The sequence below is a fragment of the Coturnix japonica genome, chromosome 16 (assembly GCF_054131305.1).
Source record: "Coturnix japonica strain WE chromosome 16, WE-NBRP24, whole genome shotgun sequence".
In the NCBI taxonomy this organism is placed as follows: Eukaryota; Metazoa; Chordata; class Aves; order Galliformes; family Phasianidae; genus Coturnix; species Coturnix japonica.
This window is the reverse complement of record NC_140678.1, coordinates 5,076,552-5,099,145: the sequence shown is the minus strand read 5'-3', so window position 1 is coordinate 5,099,145 and position 22,594 is coordinate 5,076,552.

Here is a 22,594-nt window from a genome sequence, read left to right as displayed (position 1 = left end):
CCTATGGGGCGCTATGGGTCACTATGTGGTGTCTATGGGGCTCTATGGGGTGGCTATGCGGTGCCGTAGGGTGGCTATGGGGTGCTTTGGGGTATCCTTGGGTTCCTATGGGGCGCTATGGGTGACTATGGGGTGCTATGGTTTGCTATGGGGCTCTATGCGGAAGAATGGGGTCTCTATGGGGCGCTATGGGGTCCCTATGGGGCGCTATGGGGAGTCTATGGGGTGTCTTTGGGGATCTATGTGTTGTCTGTGGGGCTCTATGGGGTCTGCATGGGGTCTGTATGGGGTTCAGTGGGTTTCTATGGGGCTCTATGGGGTGTCTACAGGCACTATGGGGAGATATGGTGTGTCTATGTGGTTCAATTTGGCTCTATGGTGTGGCTGTAGGGCCTTATGTGGTGTCTATGGGGCACTGTGGGCTGCTATGGGGTGCTGTGGGGAACTATGGGGTGTCTCTGGGGCTCTATGGAGCAGTATGCTTTGTCTATGGGTCCCTATGGGGTGCAATGGGGTGCTGTGGGGCACAATGGAGTGTCTATGAGGCTCCATGGGCTGCTATGGGGCACTATGGAGTAGCTATGGAGTGCTATGGGGTCTCTTTGGGCCCCTATGGGTCACTATGGGTCACTATGTGGTGTCTATGGTGCTCTATGGGGTGGCTATGTGGTGCTGTAGGGTGGCTATGGGGTGCTTTGGGGTATCCTTGGGTTCCTATGGGGCGCTATGGGTGACTATGGGGTGCTATGGTTTGCTATGGGGCTCTATGCGGAAGAATGGGGTCTCTATGGGGCGCTATGAGGTCCCTATGGGGCTCTATGGGGATTCTATGGAGTGTCTTTGGAGATCTATGGGTTGTCTGTGGGGCTCTATGGGGTCTGCATGGGGTCTGTATGGGGTTCAGTGAATCTCTATGGGGCTCTATGGGGTGTCTACAGGCACTATGGAGCGATATGGGGTGTCTATGTGGTTCAATTGGGCTCTATGGTGTGGCTGTAGGGCCTTATGTGGTGTCTATGGGGCACTGTGGGCTGCTATGGGGTGCTGTGGGGAACTATGGGGTGTCTATGGTGCTCTATGGAGCAGTATGCTGTGTCTATGGGTCCCTATGGGGTGCAATGGGGTGCTCTGGGGCACAATGGAGTGTCTATGAGGCTCCATGGGCTGCTATGGGGCACTATGGAGTAGCTATGGGGTGATATGGGGTCTCTTTGGGCCCCTATGGGTCACTATGTGGTGTCTATGGGGCTCTATGGGGTATCTTTGTGTTCCTATGGGGCGCTATGGGTGACTATGGGGTCGCTATGGGTTTCTTTGAGGCACTTTGGGGCACTATGGGGTCTCTATGGGTCTCAATTTATCCTTATGGCTCCCAATGACTGTCTATGGGTCTCTATGTGTCCCTATGGGTCCCAGTGTCTCTCTATGTGTTCCTATGGGTCCCAGTGTCTCTCTATGGGTCCCAATGTCTTCCTCTGGATCTCTATGGGTCCCTATGGGTCCCAGTGTCTCTCTATGTCCCCCTGTCTAGGTGGTAACTATACAGATGGTAACAAAGATGGTAACAAATGTACAGAGGTTCTAAGCGAGAGAGAAACTCACCAGTGGTGATGCCTTCGCTGAGGAAGCTGGGGCGGTCTTCACTGCAGAGCGATGTCCAAGAGATGCTGCCTCACAGAATCACAGAATTCTCAAGGTTGGAAAAGGGCTGCCAGCTTTTGTAGGAGAATAGCATGGGAGACAGTTGTGAAGGCTTTGCTGAAGTCCAAGTAGAGCACATCAACAGCCTTTCTTTCTTTCCTTCATCCATCAGATGGGTCACAGGATCGTAGAAGGAGATCAGATTGGTCAAGCAGGAGCTGCCCTTCACGAACCCATGCTGGCTAGGTCTGATCTCCTGCTCATCCCACACCTGCCGCATCTGTCATCTCCCTCAAGACAATTCGTTCCATTCCCTTCCCTGGCACCGAGGTCAGGCTAACAGGCCTGGAGTTGCCCGGATCCTCCTGACAACCTTGCTTGGAAATGGGAGTCACGTTGGCAAGCCTCCAGTCTTCTGGGACCTCACCCGGTAACAGGGAGCTCGGAAAGATAATGGAAAGCGGCTCGAGTGAGGGTCAGCCCTTAAATGAGGTCTCAGAGGAGGTGGAGTCGAGCTCCAGCCCTCCCGGGAGCACAGCTCCATTACTCTCACCTGTGCTCCCGCAGCTGACCCCACACTTGCCTCAGCTGATTAATCAGAGGTTCAGGCTGTGATTACCAATCTCCCACAAAGCCCCTGTGGGTCCCAATGTTTCCCTATGGGTCTCTAGCTGTCCCTATAGGTCTCTATGGGGTTATTATGCCTCTAAATGGGTCCCTATGTGTCTCTATGTCTCTCTATGGGGTCCCAATGTGTCCCACTGTCCCCCTATGGATCTCTATGTATCCATATGGGTCCCAGTGACTCCCTTTGGGTCACTAATGAGTCACTATGTGTCCCAACGTCTCCCCTGTGGGTTGCTTTGTGCCTCTGTGGGGTCTCTTATGGGTATCTCTGGACCCAAATGTATTCCTATGGGTATCTATGGGTTTCAATGTGGTCCCTATGTGCCTCTATGGGGTCTCTTATGGGTCTCAGCAGTGTCCCTATGTGTCTCTATGGGTCTCACTGTCCCTCACTGTAATCCATTGGATCCCTATGTGACCCAATGTCCCCCTGTGGGTCACTATTTGTCCCTATGTGTCCCAATGTCCCCCCTATGAGTTGCTATGTGCCACTATGGGGTCTCTATGGGGTCTCCATGGGGTCTCATGGATATCTCTGGGCCCAAATGTCTTCCTATGGGTATCTATGGGTTTCAATGCAGTCCCTATGTGCCTCTATGGGGTCTCTTATGGGTCTCAGCAGTGTCCCTATGTGTCTCTATGGGTCTCACTGTCCCCCACTGTAATCCATGGGGTCCCTGTGTGTCTCAATATCCCCATATGGGTCCCAGTGTCAGCCTATGGGTCACTATGTGTCCATATGTGTCCCAATGTCCCCCCTATGGGTTGCTATGTGCCTCAATGGGCTCTCTTATGGATAGCTCTGGGCCCAAATGTCTCCCTGTGGGTATCTATGGGTTACATTAGGTCCCTATGTGCCTCTATGGGGTCTCTTATGGGTCTCAGCGGGTTCCCTTTGTGTCTCTATGGGTCTCACTGTCCCCCACTGTAATCCATGGGGTCCCTATGTGTCCCATTGTCCCCCTATGGGATCCAGTGTCTCCTCATGGGTCACGGTGTGTCCCTGTGTGTCCCTATTTCCCCCCTATGGGTTGCTATGTTCCTCTATGGGGTCTCTTATGGGTCTCAGCAGGGTCCCTATGTGTCTCGATGGATCTGACTGTCCCCCACTTTAATCCATGGGGTCACTATGTTTCCCAATGTCCCCCTATGGGTCCCAGTGTCTCCCTGTGGGTCACTATGTGTCCCAATGTCCCCCCTATGGATTGCTATGTGCTTGTATGTGGTTTCTTATGGGTATCTCTGGGCCCAAATATCTTCCTATAGCTATCTATGGGTTTCAATGTGGTCCCTATGTGCCTCTATGGGGACTTTTATGGGTCTCAGCGGGGTTTCTATGTGTCTCTATGGGTCTGGCTGTCCCCCACTGTAATCCAAGGGGTTCCTATGTGTCCCAATGTCCCCATATGGGTCCCAGTGTCTCCCTATGGGTCACTATGTTTCCCTACGTGTCCCAATGTCCCCCCTATGGGTTGCTATGTGCTTCTATGGGGTCTCTGTGGGGTCTCTTATGGATATCTCTGGGCCCAAATGTCTTCCTACAAGTATCTATGGGTTTCAATTTGGTCCCTAGGTGCCTCTATGGGGTCTCTTATGGGTCTCAGCGGGGTCCTTATGTATCTCTATGGGTCTCACTGTCCCCCACTGTAATTCATTGGGTCCCTATGTGTCCGAATGTCCCCCTATGGGTCCCAGTGTCTTCCTACGGGTCACAATGTGTACCTATGTGTCCCAATGTCCCCCCTATGGGTTGCTATGTTCCCCTATGGGGTCTCTATGGGGTCTCTTATGGTTATCTCTGGGCCCAAATGTCTTCCTTTGGGTATCTATAAGTTTCAAAGTCGTCCTATGTGTCCCTATGTGTCTTAATGGCTCCTAATGTGTCTTTATGAGTCTATATGTGGTCTCACTGTCCCAGTGGGTCTCTATGTGTTCCTATGTGTCTATATGGAGTCTCTATCTGGTTTCTATGGGTCTTGGTGTCCCTCTATGTGTCACTTTGTGCCTCTATGGGGTCTCCATGGGTTTCTATGGGGTCTCTCTGTCTCTCTTTGGGTCCCTATTGGTCCCAATGGGTCCCTATGAGTCTCTATGATGTCTCCCTTTGTCCCCATATGGGTCCCAGTGTCTTTCTATGGTTCTTTATGGTACTCAGTGTGTCACTATGAGGTTTCAGTGGGTCTCTTTGGAATTTCTATGGGTCCCAGTGTTCCCCTATGGGGTCTCTATTGGTCTCTATGGGGTCCATATGTCTGTCTATGGGTCTCTATGGGTCCCAGTGTCTTGGACACTGCTCCCCAAGTCCCAGACTGGACTTGGGGTGCAGAACGTGATGAGGGCACTTGGGGGTCAGAAGTTCATTGCTGGACTTGGGGGGCAGTATGAGCTGAATGGACTTGGGGGGCAGAAGGTGATGAATGGACTTGTGGGGCAGAACACAATCAATGTGTGCACTTGGGGGGCAGAATGAGGACTGTGGACTTGGGGGACAAAATGAGGACTATGGACTTGTGGGGCAGAATGCAATCAATGGACATGGGGGGCAGAAGGTGATGAATGGACTTGGGGGGCAGAATAGGGATACTGCACTTTGGGGCAGAAGGACTGGACTTGGGTGGCAGAGTGAGCTGAATGGACTTGGGGGGCAGATGGTGATGAGAGGACTTGTGGGGCAGAAGGACACAACTACACTTGGGGGTCAGAATGCATTGAGTGCACTTGGGGGGCAGAAGGTGATGAATAGACTTGGGGGGCAGAGTGAGATTGGACTTGGGGGCAGAAGGTTCCGAGTGCACTTGGGGGGCAGGATGCAATGGCTGCACTTGGGGGGCAGAATGAGATGGGTGGATTTGTGGGACAGAGTGGGGGTATTGGACTTAGGGGGCAGAAAGAGGGGGACTGGACTTGGGGGGCAAGGGACAGGACTGGACTTGGACTTGGGGGGCAGAAAGAGATGAATGGAGTTGGGGGGCAGAGGGAGGGGACTGGACTTAGGGGGCAGAAGGAGATGAATTTAGTTGGGGGGCAGCAGGTGGGTACAGGACTTGGAGGACAGAATAGTGGCTCTAGAGTTGGACTTGGGGGGCAGAGTGAGATGAATGGACTTGGGGGGCAGAAGAGAACAAGAGGACTTGGTCGGCAGAACACAATGAACGAGTGGACTTGGGGGGCAGAATGTGCTGAATGGACTTGGGGGGCAGAAGGTGATGGAAGCACATGGGGGGCAGACAGAGCTGAATGGAGTTGGGGGGCAGGATGCAATGAATGGACTTGGGGGGCAGGATGGGGGCTCTAGAGTTGGACTTGTGGGGCAGGAAGGAATGAGTGGACTTAGGGGGCAGAAGGACATGAATGCACATGGGGGGCAGGTTGTGATGGCTGTAGTTGGGGGGCAGAATAAGGGCACCTTACATGGGGGGCAAAGTGACCTGAATGGACTTGGGGGGCGGAATGAGAGTGGAGCGTCAATGGGGCCATATGGGGCTATGGGGTTTAATGGTGGCCTATGGGGCTCTATGGGGTGTCTATGGGGTATCTATGGGTCTCTATGGGTCACTATGGGGCTCTATGGGGCTCTATGGGGTGTCCAAGGGTTTCTATGAGGTGTCTATGGGGTGTCTATTGGGCTCTATGGGGTGTCTCTGGGGTTCTATGGGTTGGCAGAAGGCAACGGCTGCACTTGGACTTGGGGGGCAGAAGTGGACTAGACCTGGGGGGCATAAGGTGATGAATGGACTTGGGGGGCAGAATGAGGGCTATGGACTTGGGGGGAGAAGGTGATGAATGGACTTGGGAGACAGAATGAGGTGGACTTGGACTTGGGGGGCAGGAGGACATGAGTGCACTTGGGAGGCAGGACACAATGAATGCACTTGGGGGGCAGAATGAAATGAATGGACTTGTGGGGAAAAACACAATCAATGACTGGACTTGGGGGGCAGAAGGAGATGAGATGACTAGGACTTGTGGGGCAGAATAAGGGCACCATATATGTGGGGCAGAGTGACCTGGATGGACTTGGGGGGCAGAATGAGATTGGACTTACTTAGACTTGGGGGGCAGAAGGAGATGGCAGCACTTGGGGGGCAGAGTGAGCTGAATGGACTTGGGGGGCAGGATACGATGAATGGACTTGGGGGCAGAATGAGGGGACTGGAAATGGACTTGGGGGGCAGAAGGTGATGAGAGCACTTGGGCGGCAGGATGCATTGAGTGCACTTGGGGGGCAGGATGTGATGAATGGACTTGGGGGGCAGAGTGATAGGACTGGTCTTGGACTTGGGGGGGCAGAATAGGATCAGTGGACTTGGGGGGCAGACTGAATTGAATGGACTTGGGGGGCAGAATGCGATGGTGGCACTTGGGGGGCAGAACGTGATGACTCCACTTGTGGGGCAGAAAGAGGACTGAAAATTATGGGGCAGAAGGCAGCGGCTGTAGTTGGGGGGCAGGATGAGGGCTGTGGACCTGGACTTGGGGGGCAGAATGGAATGAGTGCACTTGTGGGGCAGAATGTGGTTACTGCACTTGCACTTGGGGGGCAGAAAGAGATGGTTGGACTTGGGGGGCAGAAGGCCTTACTGGACTTGGGGGGCAGAAGGTGATGAATGGACTTGGGGGGCAGAATGAGCTGAATGGACTTGGGGGGCAGAATGAGGACTATAAACTTGGGGGGCAGAATGGAATTAATAGATTTTGGGGGCAGAACACAATCAATGACTGGACTTGGGGGGCAGAATGCAATGAGACAACTTGGACTTGTGGGTCAGAATAAGGGCACCTTATATGTGGGGCAGAGTGACCTGAATGAACTTGGGGGGCAGGATGAGATGGGACGACTTGGGGGGCATAGTGGGGGTACTGGACTTAAGGGGCAGAAAGAGGGGGCCTGGACTTGGGGGGCGAGGGACAGGACTGGACTTGGATTTGGGGGGCAGGATGCTGTGGCTGGACTTGGGTGGCAGACTGAGAGTGGGGTGTCTATGGGGCTCTATGGGTCACTATGGGTCTCTATGGGGTGTCTATGGGGCTCTATGCGTCTCTATGGAGCTCTATGAGGTCAAATGGGGCACATATGGGGTTTCTATGGAGCCTCTATGGGGCTCTATAGGGCTCTAAGGTGCTCTATGTGGTGTCTATGGGGCTCAATGGGGTGTCTATGGGGCTCTATGGGGTTTCTATGGGGTGTCTATGGGTCAGTATGGGGCTCTATGGGGTGTCTATGGGTGTCTATGGGGTGTCTATGCGGTGTCTATGGGTCAGTATGGGGCTCTATGGGGTGTATATGGAGCTCTATGGGGTTTCTATGGGGCTCTATGGGTCAACATGGGGCTCTAGGGGGTGTCTATGGGTGTCTATGGGGTTTCTATGGGGCTCTATGGGTCAACATGGGGCTCTAGGGGGTGTCTATGGGTGTGTATGGGGTGTCTATGGGGCTCTATGGGTCAACATGGGGCTCTATGGGGTGTCTATGGGTGTCTATGGGGTTTCTATGGGGCTCTATGGGTCAACATGGGGCTCTATGGGGTGTCTATGTGTTGTCTATTGGTTGTCTATGGGGCTCTATGGGGTGTCTATGGGGTGTCTATGGGGCTCTATGGGGTGTCTATGGGGTGTCTATGTGTTGTCTATGGGGTGTCTATGGGGCTCTATGGGGTGTCTATGGGGTGTCTATGGGGCTCTATGGGGCTCTATGGGGTGTCAATGGGGTTTCTATGGGGCACTATGGGATGTCTATGGGGTGTCTATGGGGCTCTAAGGGGTGTCTATGGGGCTCTATGGGGTGTCTATGGGGCTCTATGGGGTTTCTATGGGGCTCTATGGGTCACTATGAGGCTCTATGGGGTGTCTATGGGTGTCTATGGGGTGTCTATGGGTTGTCTATGGGGCTCTATGGGGTGTCTATGGGGTGTCTATGGGGTGTCTATGGGGTTCTATGGGGTGTCTATGGGGTGTCTATGGGGTGTCTATGGAGCACTATGGGGTATCTATGGGGCTCTATGGGGTGTCTATTGGGCTCTATGTGTCACTACGGAGCTCTATGGGGTGTTTATGGGGCTCTATGGGTTGTCTATGGGGTGTCTAAGGCGCTCTATGGCATGTCTATGGGGCTCTATGGGTTGTCTATGGGGTGTTTATGGGGTTTCATGGGGCTCTATGGGGTGTCTATGGGGCTCTATGGGGCTCTATGAGGTGTCTATGGAGTGTCTATGAGGTGTCTATGGGGTATCTATGGGGCTCTATGGGGTTTCTATGGGGCACTATGGTATGTCTATGGGGTATCTATGGGGCTCTATGGGGTGTCTATGTGGCTCTATGGGGTGTCTATGTGGCTCTATGGGGTGTCTGTGGGGTGTCTATGGGGCTCTATGGGTTGTCTATTGGGCATTATGGGGCGTCTATGGGGTGTCTGGTTCTGTGGGGTGAATATAGGGCTCTATGGGGTGTCTATGGGGTTTTTATGAGGTGTCTACGCGGTGTCTATGGGATTTAATGGTGGCCTATGGGGTGTCTCTGTTGCTATATGGGTCACTGTGGGGCTGCACTTGGGGAGCAAAAGGCAATGAATGCACTTGGGGGGTAGGATGAGGACTGGACTTGTGGGGCAGAATAAGGGCACCTGATATGTGGGGCAGAGTGACCTGAATGGACTTGGGGGGCAGCATGCATTGACTGCACATGGGGGGCAGAATGTGATGAATGGACTTGGGGGGCAGAATGACAGTGCTGGACTTCCATGGACTGGACTTGGGGGGCAGAAGGCCACGAGTCGACTTGGGGGGCAGAATGAAGGTGATGACGGACTTGAGGGGCAGAAGGTGATGAATGGACTTGGGGGGCACACAGAGCTGAAAGGACTTGGGGGGAAGAGTGAGGTATATGGACTTGGGGGGCACAATGCAATGAGTGGACTTGGGGGGCAGAATGAGGGCACAGGTCTTGAACTTGGGGGGCAGAAAGAGATGAGAGGACTTGAGGGGCAGAATGAAATGGCTGCACTTGGACTTCGGGGGCAGAACTAGAGGACTGAACTTGGGGGGCAGAAAGTGAAGAATGGACTTGGGGGGCAGAATGAGATGGACTTGGACTTGGGGGGCAGAAGGCAATGGGAGGACTTGGGGGGCAGAATGAGGGCTCTAGAGTTGGACTTGGGGGGCAGAAGGTGCTGAGTGCACTTGGGGGGCTGGATACGATGGACGCACTTGTGGGGCAGATTGAGCTGAATGGACTTGGGGGGCAGAACACAGTCAGTGAGTGCACTTGGGGGGCAGAATGAGGACTATGGACTTGGGGGGCAGAATGGAATGAATCGACTTGGGGGGCAGAAGTTAATGCTGGCACTTGGAGGGCAGAATGAGCTGAATGGACTTGTGGGGCAAAATGAAGGCGATGATGGACTTGGGGGCAGAACGAGGGCACTGGTGTTGGACTTGGGGGGCAGAAGGCAATGAGGTGACTTGGACTTGTGGGGCAGAATAAGGGCACCATATATGTGAAGCAGAGTGACCTGAAGGGACTTGGGGGGCAGGATGAGCTGAATGGACTTGTGGGGCAGGATGCGATGGCTGACTTGGGGGGCAGAAGGAGTTGAATGGACTTGGGGGGCAGAATGTGGATATTGGAACTGGACATGGGGGGCAGAAGGCGGTGATGGACTTGGGGGGCAGAATGTATTGAGTGCACTTGGGGGTGCTGAGAATGGGGGTCCTGCAGTTGGACTTGGGGGACAGACTGAGCTGCATTGACTTGGGGGGCAGAATGAAGGGACTGGAGTTGGACTTGGGGGGCAGAACAAGATGGCAGCACTTGGGAGGCAGAATAGAATGGCTGGACTTGGGGGCAAAAGTGGCACTTTTGGGGCAGAATGATGTGAATGGACTTGGGGGGCAGGACACAATGAGTGGACTTGGGGGGCAGAAGGAGATGGAGGCACTTGTGGGGCAGAATGTGGTTACTGCACTCGCACTTGGGGGCAGGAAGAGATGGTTGGACTTGGGGGGCAGAATGAGGGCTCTGAATTTAAACATGTTAAACTTGGGGGGCAGAGTGAGCTGAATAGACTTGGGGGGAAAAAGACAATGGGAGGACTTGGGGGGCAGAATAGAATGGCTGGACTTGGGGGGGCAGAATGAGCTGAATGGACTTGGGGGGCAGAAGAGGGGGATGAGAGGACTTACTTGGGGGGCTGAGTGAGGGGACAGGACCTGGACTTGGGGGGCAGAATGTGGATATTGGACTTGAACTTGGGGGGCAGACTGAGGTGAATGGACTTGGGAAGCAGATATGGGGACTTTGGAGTTGGACTTGGGGGGCAGAAAGACAGGACTGGATTAGTACTTGGGGGGCAGACGGGGATGGATGCACTTATGGGCCAGAATAGAATGGATGCACTTGGGGGGCAGAACAAGATGGCGGCACTTGGGGGGCAGAGTGAGCTGAATGGAGTTGGGGGGCAGGACACCATGACTGGACTTGGGGGTCAGAAGGTGATGAGCTGGACTTGGGGGGCAGAAGGCAATGGTTGGACTTGGACTAGGGGGGCAGAATGAAGGAGATGGCGGCACTTGGGGGGCAGAACGAGGGGACTGAACCTACATGGACTGGACTTGGGGGGCAGAATATAATGGATTCACTTGGGGGGCAGACAGATGTGTGGACATGGGGGGCAGAAGGAGGGCACTAGCTTGGACTTGACTTGGGGGGCAGATTAGCTGAATGGACTTGGGGGACAGGATGAGGGGAATTGAGTTGGACTTGGGGGCACTTATGGGGCAGCTATGGGGCTCCTATTGGGTCACTTATGGGGCACCTATGGGGCAGCTCTAAGGCCGCTATCGGGCAGCTATGGGGATGCTATGGGGCTGCTATGGGACACTTGTGGGGCACCTATGGAGCGGCTATGGGGCAGCTGTGGGATAGCTATGGGGCTGCTATGGGGTGGCTATTGGGCAGCTATGGGGAACTTATGGGGTCCCTATTGGGCTCTATGTGGTCTCTATGGTGTTTAATGGTGGCCTATGGGGCTGGACGTTGGGGACAGGATGTGATGGTGGCACTTGGGGGGCAGATTGAGTTGAATGGATTTGGGGGGCAGAATGAGGGCTATGGAGTTGGACTTGGGAGGCAGAATAGAATGGCTGGACTTGGGGGGCAGAAGTTGATGGCTGTAGTTGGGGGGCAGAAGGCAATGACTGGACTTGGGGGTCAGAAGGCCTTAATACACTTGGGGGGCAGGATGAGGGCTCTAGAGTTGGACTTGGGGGGCAGAAGTTGATGGCTGGAGTTGGGGGACTGTGTGTAATAATGGACTTGGGGGGCAGAATAAGAGGATTGGACTATGGGGTGCTTATGAAGTGACTATGTGGCTCTATGGGGTGTCTATGGGGCTCTGTGGGGTTTCTGTGGGGTGTCTATGGAGCTCTATGGGTCACTATGGGGCTCTGTGGGGCTCTATGGGGTGTCCATGGGGCTCTATGGGGTGTCTATAGTGTCTATGGGGTGTCTATAGGGTCTATGGGGTGTCTATAGGGCTCTAAGTGTCACTATGGGGCTCTATGGGATGTCTGTGGGGTGTCTATGGGGCTCTTTGTGGTGTCTATGTGTCACTATGGGGCTCTATGGCGTGTCTATGGGTGTCTATGGGGTGTCTATGGGTGTCTATGGGGTGTCTATGGGGTGTCTATGGGGCTCTATGGGTCACTATGGGGAGTCTATGGGGTGTCTATGGGGCTCTATGGGGTGTCTATCGGGTGCCTATGGGGTGTCTATGGGTCAATATGTGGCTCTATGGTGTGTCTATGGGGCTCTATGGGGTGTATATGTGTTGTCTATGGGGCTCTATGGGGCATCTATGGGGCTCTATGTGGTGTCTATGGGGCTCTATGTGTCACTATGGGTCACTATGGGGCTGTACTTGGGGGGCAGAAGGCAATGAATTCTCTTGGGGGGCAGGATGAGGACTGGAATTGTGGGGCAGAATAAGAGCACCTTATATGTGGGGCAGAGTGACCTGAATGGACTTAGTTGTCAGGATGAGATTGGACTTATTTAGACTTGGGGTGCAGCAGGTGATGAGAGCACTTGGGAGGCAGAGTGAGCTGAATGGACGTGGGGGGCAGATGAGATGTACGACTTGGGGACAGAGTGGGGGTATTGGACTTAGGGGGCAGAAAGGGGGGGACTGGACTTGGGGGGCGAGGGACAGGACTGGACATGGACTTGGGGGGCAGAAGGAGATGAATGGAGTTGGGGGGCAGAGGGAGAGGACTGGACTTGGGGGGCAGAATAGAATGGCTGGACGTGGGGGGCAGAATGAGAAGAATGCACTTGGGGGTAGGATGTAATGAGTGCGCTTGGGGGGCAGAACGCATAGATTGTACTTGGGGGTAGAAGGTGGGTATTGGGTTTGGACTTATGGGGCAGAGTGAGCTGAATGGACTTGGGGGGCAGGATGCGATGGCTGTATTTGAGGGTCAGAATGTGATGAATGGACTTGAGGGGCAGGACACAATGAGTGGACTTGGGGGGCAGGATGAGGGGAATGGAGTTGGACTTGGGAGGCAGAAGGACACGACTGCACTTGGGGGGCAGGATGTAATGGCTGCACTTGGGGGGCAGAACAAGATGGTGGCACATGGGGGGCAGAGTGAGCTGAATGGACTTGGGGGACAGAATGAGATGGGAGGACTCGGGGGGCAGAGTGGGAGTACTGGACTTAGGGGTCAGAAGCACAGAACAGCACTTGGGGGGAAGAAGAACTTAATGTACTTGGGGGTCGGAATGTGCTAAAAGGACTTGGGGGGCAGGATGGGGGCTCTAGAGTTGGACTAGGGGGCAGGGCTTACTTGGGGGGCAGAAGGCGATGATGAATGGACTTGGGGGGCAGAAGGACACAACTGCACTTGGGGGGCAGGATGTAATGAGTGCACTTAGGGGGCAGACTGAGCTGAATAGACTTTGGGGGCAGGATGCAATGAATTGACTTGGGGGGCAGGAGGAGATGGCGTCACTTGGAGGGCAGAATGAAATGGATGGACTTGGGGGGCAGAGGTGATGAGTGGACTTGGGGGGCAGAAGAACATGACTGGACTTGGGGGGCAGAATGAGATGAGTGGACTTGGGGGTCAGAAGGCCTTACTACACTTGGGGGGCAGGATGAGGGCTCTAGGGTTGGACTTAGGGGGCAGACTGAGCTGAATGGACTTGTGGGGCAGAAGGTGATGAGTGCACTTGGGGGGCAGAAGGACACGTCTGGACTTGGGGGGCAGACTGAGGGGACAGGAGTTGGACTTGAAGGGCAGAATGACATTGAAGGACTTGGGGGGCAGAACAAGATGGCGGCACATGGGGGGCAGAAGGAGTGCACTGGAATTGGGGGGCAGAATGAGGGCAGTGGACTTGGGGGGCAGAAGGAGATGAGATGACTTGGACTTGTGGGGCAGAATAAGGGCACCATATATGTGGGGCAGAGTGACCTGAAGGGACATGGGGGGCAGAATGAGATTGGACTTACTTAGACATGGGGGGCAGAAAGAGATGGCGGCACTTGGGGGGCAGAGTGAGCTGAATGGACTTGGGGGGCAGGATACGATGAATGGACTTGGGGGGCAGGATACGATGAATGGACTTGGGGGCAGAATGTGATGGGGAAACTTGTAAGGCAGAATGAGTGTAGTGCACTTGGGGGGCAGAAGGACAGGACTGGACTTAAACTTGGGAGGCAGAATGGGAGTCCTGCAGTTGGACTTGGGAGGCAGAGTGAACTGGGTGGACTTGGGGGGCAGAATGGGGGTCCTGCAGTTGGACTTGGGTGGCAGAATGTGATGAAAGGATTTGGGGGGCAGAAGGTGATGAATGGACTTGGGGGGCAGAAGGTGATGAGATGATGTCACGGTTTCTAGGAAAAATCCACCTGCGTCCGTGACAGGGGCCGTGGGCCAAAAGGAAAAAAAGTTAATTAGGAAAAGAAAACAGCGGCAACGATGTAAGGAGGCACACTTATTTACTAAATACTATATCGAAATACAGGATAACACAATAGAATACAATATAATTGAAAATTGAGCTAACGAATCAAGCAAAATAGGAGAATGAGTCCCGTAACCGAGGCCTACTGTGAAATCTAGGTGAATGGCTGAAGGCTCCCACACACTGCCCTGAACGCCAGAACTCGAAAGATGTCAGTCTGTTCTGCGACAGAGTTAATATAGAGTCCAGGTCCTGTGACCTATTGTGTTGCTCTCTGGGAGATGTAGTCTTCTTCTGTAAGCTGCAGATTCAGTAAAATTATTCATGCTTTATATGATGTTATGATGTGGAATACTGCTAGCAAAATTACAACATTATTAAACCATGACAATCTGACCCACAGCAGCTCCTGCCCCATAGACCTGATTCACATGCGCCCCACAGCACCTCCTGCCCCATAGATCTGACCCATATGTGATCCACAGCAACTCCTGCCCCATAGATCTGACCCACATTTACCACAAAGCAACTCCTGCCCAATAGATCTGACACACATCCGCCCCACAGCACCTCCTGCCCCATAGATCATACTCACTTGCACCCCACAGCAGTTTCGCCACATAGATCTGACACACATTTACCACACAGCAGCCCCTGCCCCATAGATCTGACCCACATCTGCCCCAAAACATCTCCTGCCCCATAGATCTTTCCCACATCAGCCCCACAGCAGATCCTGCCCCATAGATCTGACTCACATCTGCCGCACAGGAGCTCCTGCCCCATAGATCTGACCAACATCAGCCCCACAGCAGCTCCTGCCCCATAGATCTGACCCACATCAGCCCCACAGCTGCTAATGCCCCATAGATCTGACACACATGTGCCCCACAACAGGTCCAAACTCATAGATCTGACCCACATCAGCCCTACAGCAGCTCCTGCCTCATAGATATGACTCACAGAATCTCCTGCCCCATAGATCTGACCCACATCAGCCACACAGCAGCTCCTGACCCATAGATCTGACCCACATCAGCCCCACAGCAGCTCCTGACCCATAGATATGACTCACAGAATCTCCTGCCCCATAGATCTGACCCACATCAGACCCACAGCAGCTCCTGCCCCATAGATCTGACCAACATGTGCCCCACAGCAGCTCCAAACCCATAGATCTGACCCACATGTGCCCCAAAGCTGCTCCTGCCCCATAGATCTGAACCACAGCAGCTCCTGCCCCATAGATCTGACCCACATAAGACCCACAGCAGCTCCTGACCCATAGATCTGACCCAAATCTGCCCCACAGCAGCTCCTGCCCAAAGATCTGGCCCACATCATCTCCACAGCAACTCCTGCCCCATAGATCTGACCTACATCATCTCCACTGCAGCTCCTGCCCCATAGGTCTGACCCACATGTGCCCCACAGCAGCTCCTGCCGTATAGATCTAACAACCATCAGCCCCAAAGTAGCTCCTGCCCCATATATCTGACCCACATCAGCCACACAGCAGCTCCTGACCCATAGATCTGACCCCCATCTGCCCCACAGCAGCTTTTGCCCGACAGATCTGACCCACATCTGCACCACAGCAGCTCCTGCCCCATAGGTCTGATCCACATTAACCCCTCAGCAGCTTCTGACACATAGATATAACCAACATCAGCCCCACAGCAGCTGCTGCCCCATACATCTGACCAACTTCTGCCCCACAGCAGCTCCAAACTCATAGATCTGACCTACATCAGTCCCACAGCAGATTTTGCACCATAGATATGTCCCTCATCTGCCCCACAGCAGCTCCTACCCCATAGATCTGACCCACTTCTGCCCCACAGCTGCTCCTGCCCCATTGATCTGACCCACATCAGCCACACAGCAGCTCCTGCCTCATAGATTTGACCCAAATCTGCCCCACAGCAGCTCCTGCTCCATAGATCTGACCCACATGTGCCCCACAGCATCTCCTGCCCCATAGTTCTGGCCCACATAAGCCGCATAGCAGCTCCTGCCCCATAGATCTGACCCACATCAGCCCACAGCTGCTTCTGCCGCAAAGGTCTGACCCACAGCAGCTCCTCACCCATAGATCTGACCCACATGTCCCCCACAGCTGCCCATGCCCCATAGATATGACCCACATCAGCCACACAACAGCTCCTGCTCCATAGATCTGACCCACGTCAGCCCCACAGCAGCTCCTGCCTTATAGATATGACCCACGTCAGCCCCACAGCTGCTCCTGCCGCATAGATCTGACCCACAGCAGCCCATGCCCCATAGATATGACCCACATGTGCCACACAGCAGCTCCTGACCCATACATATAACCCACATCATCTCCACAGCAGCTCCTGCCCCATTGATCTGACCCACATCAGCCACACAGCAGCTCCTGCCTCATAGATTTGACCCAAATCTGCCCCACAGCAGCTCCTGCTCCATAGATCTGACCCACATGTGCCCCACAGCATCTCCTGCCCTATAGTTCTGGCCCACATAAGCCGCATAGCAGCTCCTGCCCCATAGATCTGACCCACATCAGCCCACAGCTGCTTCTGCCGCAAAGGTCTGACCCACAGCAGCTCCTCACCCATAGATCTGACCCACATGTGCCCCACAGCTGCCCATGCCCCATAGTTCTGACCCACATCAGCCACACAGCAGCTCCTCCCCCATAGATCTGACCCATGTCAGCCCCACAGCAGCTCCTGCCTTATAGATATGACCCACATCAGCCCCACAACAGCTTCTACCCCATAGATATAACCAACATCAGCCCCACAGCAGATGCTGCCCCATAGATATGACCCAATTCTGCCCTACAGCAGCTCCTGCACCATAGATCTAACCCACAGCAGCTCCTACCACATAGATCTGACCCACATGTGCCCCAAAGCTGCTCCTGCCGCATAGATCTGACCCACAGCAGCCCATGCCCCATAGATCTGACCCACATCAGCCACACAGCAGCTCCTGACCCATACATATGACCCACGTCAGCCCCACAGCAGCTCCTGCCCCATAGATCTGACTCACAGCATCTCCTGACCCATAGATCTGACCCACATGTGCCCCACAGCAGCTCCAAACTCATAGATGTGAACCACATCAGTCCCACAGCAGATTTTGCACCATAGATATGTCCCCCATCTGCCCCACAGCAGCTCCTGCCCCTTAGATCTTACCCAGATCTGCCCCATAGCTGCTCCTGCCAAAAGATCTGGCCCACATCATCTCCACAGCAGCTCCTGCCCCATAGATCTTACCCAGATCTGCCCCACAGCAGCTCCTGCCCAAAGATCTGGCCCACATCATCTTCACAGCTACTCCTGCCCCATAGATCTGACCTACATCATCTCCACTGCAGCTCCTGCCCCATAGGTCTGACCCACATGCACCCCACAGCAGGTCCTGCCGTATAGATCTAACCACCATCAGCCCCAAAGAAGCTCCTGCCCCATAGATCTGACCCACATCAGACCCAAAGCAGCTCCTGACCCATAGATCTGACCCACATCAGCCCCACCGCAGTTCCTGCCCCATAGATCAGACCCACATCAGCCCCACAACAGGTCCTTCCCCAGAGATCTGAACCTCACGTTCCCTACAGCATCTCCTGCCCCATAGATCTGACACACATCTGCCCCACAGCAGTCCCTGTCCCATAGATCTGACCCACAGCAGCTCCTGCCCCATAGATCTGACCCACATGTGCCCGACAGCAGCTCTTGCCCCATAGATCTGATTCACATGCGCCCCACAGCAGCTCCTTCCCATAGATCTGAACCACATCAGCCCTACAGCTGCCCATGCCCCATAGATCTTACCCACTTCTGCCCCACAGCAGCTGCTGCCCCATAGATCTCACCAACATCAGCTCCACAGCAGCTCCTCCCCAAAGATCTGCCACACATCTGCCCCACTGCAGCTCCTGCCCCAAAGATATGACCCATATCAGCCTCACAGCAGCTCCTGTCCCGTAGATATGACCCACATCAGCCCCACAGCAGCTCCTGCCCCATAGATCTGTCCTACATCAGCCCCACAGCAGCTCCTGCCCCATAGATCTGACCCACATAAGCCACACAGCCGCTCCTGCACGATAGATATGACCAAGTCAGCCCTACAGCAGCTGCTGCCCCATTGATCTGACTCACATCAGACCCACAGCAGCTCATGCCCAATAGATCTGACCCACATCTGCCCCACTGCTGCCTCTACACCATTGTTCTGACCCACATCAACCCCACAGCAGCACCTGCCCCATTGATCTGACCAAGGTCAGCCCATCAGCAGCTCCTGCCCCATAGTTCTGACCCACATCATCTCCAAAGCAGCTCCTGCCCCATAGATCTGACCCATATCAGCCCCACAGCAGCTCCTGCCAAATAGACCTGACCCACTTCTGCCCCACAGCAGCTACTGCCTCATAGATCTGACCCACATCTGACCCACAGCAACTGCTGCCCCATAGATCTGACCCACATTAGCACCATAGCAGTTCCGCTCCATAGATCTTAACAACATCAGCCCCACAGCAGCTCCTGCCCCATAGATCTGGCCCACATGTGCCCCTACTGCATCTACTGCCCCATAGATCTGACTCACATGTGCCCAACAGCAGCTCCTGCCCCATAGATATGACCAACATCAGCCCCACAGGAGATCCTGCTGCATAGATCTGACCCACATCAGCCCTAAAGCAGCTCCTGCACCATAGATCTGACCCACATGTGCCCCACAGCTGCTCCTGCCCCATAGATCTGAACCACAGCAGATCCTGCCCCATAGATCTGACCCACATCAGCCCCATAGCAACTGCTGCCCCATAGATCTTTCTCACATCTGACCCACAGCAGCTCCTGCCCCATAGATCTGACCGACATGTGCCCCACAGCAGATCCTGCTCCATTGAATTGACCCACATCAGCCCCACAGGAGATCCTGCCCCATAGATCTGACCCACATCATCTCCAAAGCAGCTTCTGCCCCATAGATCTGACCCACATCAGCCCCACAGCAGCTCCTGCCCCATAGATCTGTCCCACATCATCTCCAAAGCAGCTCCTGCCCCATAGATCTTACCCAGATCTGCCCCACAGCAGCTCCTGCCCAAAGATCTGGCCCACATCATCTCCACAGCAGCTCCTGCCCCATAGATCTTACCCAGATCTGCCCCACAGCAGCTCCTGCCCAATGATCTGGCCCACATCATCTTCACAGCTACTCCTGCCCCATAGATCTGACCTACATCATCTCCACTGCAGCTCCTGCCCCATAGGTCTGACCCACATGCACCCCACAGCAGCTCCTGCCGTATAGATCTAACCACCATCAGCCCCAAAGAAGCTCCTGCCCCATAGATCTGACCCACATCAGACCCAAAGCAGCTCCTGACCCATAGATCTGACCCACATCAGCCCCACCGCAGTTCCTGCCCCATAGATCAGACCCACATCAGCCCCACAACAGGTCCTTCCCCAGAGATCTGAACCTCACGTTCCCTACAGCATCTCCTGCCCCATAGATCTGACACACATCTGCCCCACAGCAGTCCCTGTCCCATAGATCTGACCCACAGCAGCTCCTGCCCCATAGATCTGACCCACATGTGCCCGACAGCAGCTCTTGCCCCATAGATCTGATTCACATGCGCCCCACAGCAGCTCCTTCCCATAGATCTGAACCACATCAGCCCTACAGCTGCCCATGCCCCATAGATCTTACCCACTTCTGCCCCACAGCAGCTGCTGCCCCATAGATCTCACCAACATCAGCTCCACAGCAGCTCCTCCCCAAAGATCTGCCACACATCTGCCCCACTGCAGCTCCTGCCCCAAAGATATGACCCATATCAGCCTCACAGCAGCTCCTGTCCCGTAGATATGACACACATCAGCCCCACAGCAGCTCCTGCCCCATAGATCTGTCCTACATCAGCCCCACAGCAGCTCCTGCCCCATAGATCTGACCCACATAAGCCACACAGCCGCTCCTGCACGATAGATATGACCAAGTCAGCCCTACAGCAGCTGCTGCCCATTGATCTGACTCACATCAGACCCACAGCAGCTCATGCCCAATAGATCTGACCCACATCTGCCCCACTGCTGCCTCTACACCATTGTTCTGACCCACATCAACCCCACAGCAGCACCTGCCCCATTGATCTGACCAAGGTCAGCCCATCAGCAGCTCCTGCCCCATAGTTCTGACCCACATCATCTCCAAAGCAGCTCCTGCCCCATAGATCTGACCCATATCAGCCCCACAGCAGCTCCTGCCAAATAGACCTGACCCACTTCTGCCCCTCAGCAGCTACTGCCTCATAGATCTGACCCACATCTGACCCACAGCAACTGCTGCCCCATAGATCTGACCCACATTAGCACCATAGCAGTTCCGCTCCATAGATCTTAACAACATCAGCCCCACAGCAGCTCCTGCCCCATAGATCTGGCCCACATGTGCCCCTACTGCATCTACTGCCCCATAGATCTGACTCACATGTGCCCAACAGCAGCTCCTGCCCCATAGATATGACCAACATCAGCCCCACAGGAGATCCTGCTGCATAGATCTGACCCACATCAGCCCTAAAGCAGCTCCTGCACCATAGATCTGACCCACATGTACCCCACAGCTGCTCCTGCCCCATAGATCTGAACCACAGCAGATCCTGCCCCATAGATCTGACCCACATGTGCCCGACAGCAGCTCTTGCCCCATAGATCTGATTCACATGCGCCCCACAGCAGCTCCTTCCCATAGATCTGAACCACATCAGCCCTACAGCTGCCCATGCCCCATAGATCTTACCCACTTCTGCCCCACAGCAGCTGCTGCCCCATAGATTTCACCCACATCAGCTCCACAGCAGCTCCTCCCCAAAGATCTGCCACACATCTGCCCCACTGCAGCTCCTGCCCCAAAGATATGACCCATATCAGCCTCACAGCAGCTCCTGTCCCGTAGATATGACCCACATCAGCCCCACAGCAGCTCCTGCCCCATAGATCTGTCCTACATCAGCCCCACAGCAGCTCCTGCCCCATAGATCTGACCCACATAAGCCACACAGCCGCTCCTGCACGATAGATATGACCAAGGTCAGCCCATCAGCAGCTCCTGCCCCATAGTTCTGACCCACATCATCTCCAAAGCAGCTCCTGCCCCATAGATCTGACCCATATCAGCCCCACAGCAGCTCCTGCCAAATAGACCTGACCCACTTCTGCCCCACAGCAGCTACTGCCTCATAGATCTGACCCACATCTGACCCACAGCAACTGCTGCCCCATAGATCTGACCCACATTAGCACCATAGCAGTTCCGCTCCATAGATCTTAACAACATCAGCCCCACAGCAGCTCCTGCCCCATAGATCTGGCCCACATGTGCCCCTACTGCATCTACTGCCCCATAGATCTGACTCACATGTACCCAACAGCAGCTCCTGCCCCATAGATATGACCAACATCAGCCCCACAGGAGATCCTGCTGCATAGATCTGACCCACATCAGCCCTAAAGCAGATCCTGCACCATAGATCTGACCCACATGTGCCCCACAGCTGCTCCTGCCCCATAGATCTGAACCACAGCAGATCCTGCCCCATAGATCTGACCCACATCAGCCCCATAGCAACTGCTGCCCCATAGATCTTTCTCACATCTGACCCACAGCAGCTCCTGCCCCATAGATCTGACCGACATGTGCCCCACAGCAGATCCTGCTCCATTGAATTGACCCACATCAGCCCCACAGGAGATCCTGCCCCATAGATCTGACCCACATCATCTCCAAAGCAGCTTCTGCCCCATAGATCTGACCCACATCAGCCCCACAGCAGCTCCTGCCCCATAGATCTGTCTCACATCAGCCCCATAGCAGCTCCCGCTCCATAGATCTTAACCACATCAGCCCCACACCATCTCCTACCCCGTAGATCTAACTCACATGTGCCCCATTGCAGCTCCTACCCCATAGATCTGACCCACAGCAGCTGCTGCCCTATAGATCTGATTCAAATCTGCCCCACAGCAGCTCCTGCCCATAGATATGACCCACATGTTTCCCACAGCTTCTCCTTACAAATAGATGTGACCCACATCAGTTCCTGCCCCATAGATCTGACCCACATGTGCCCAAGAGCAGCTCTGCCCCATTGATTTGACCCACATCAGCCCCACAGGAGATCCTGCCCAATAGATCTGACCCACATCAGCCCCACTGCAGCTCCTGCCCCATAGATCTGACCCACATTAGCCCCATAGCAGTTCCGCTCCACAGATCATAACAACATGAGCCCCACAGCAGCTCCTGCCCCATAGATCTGGCCCACATGTGC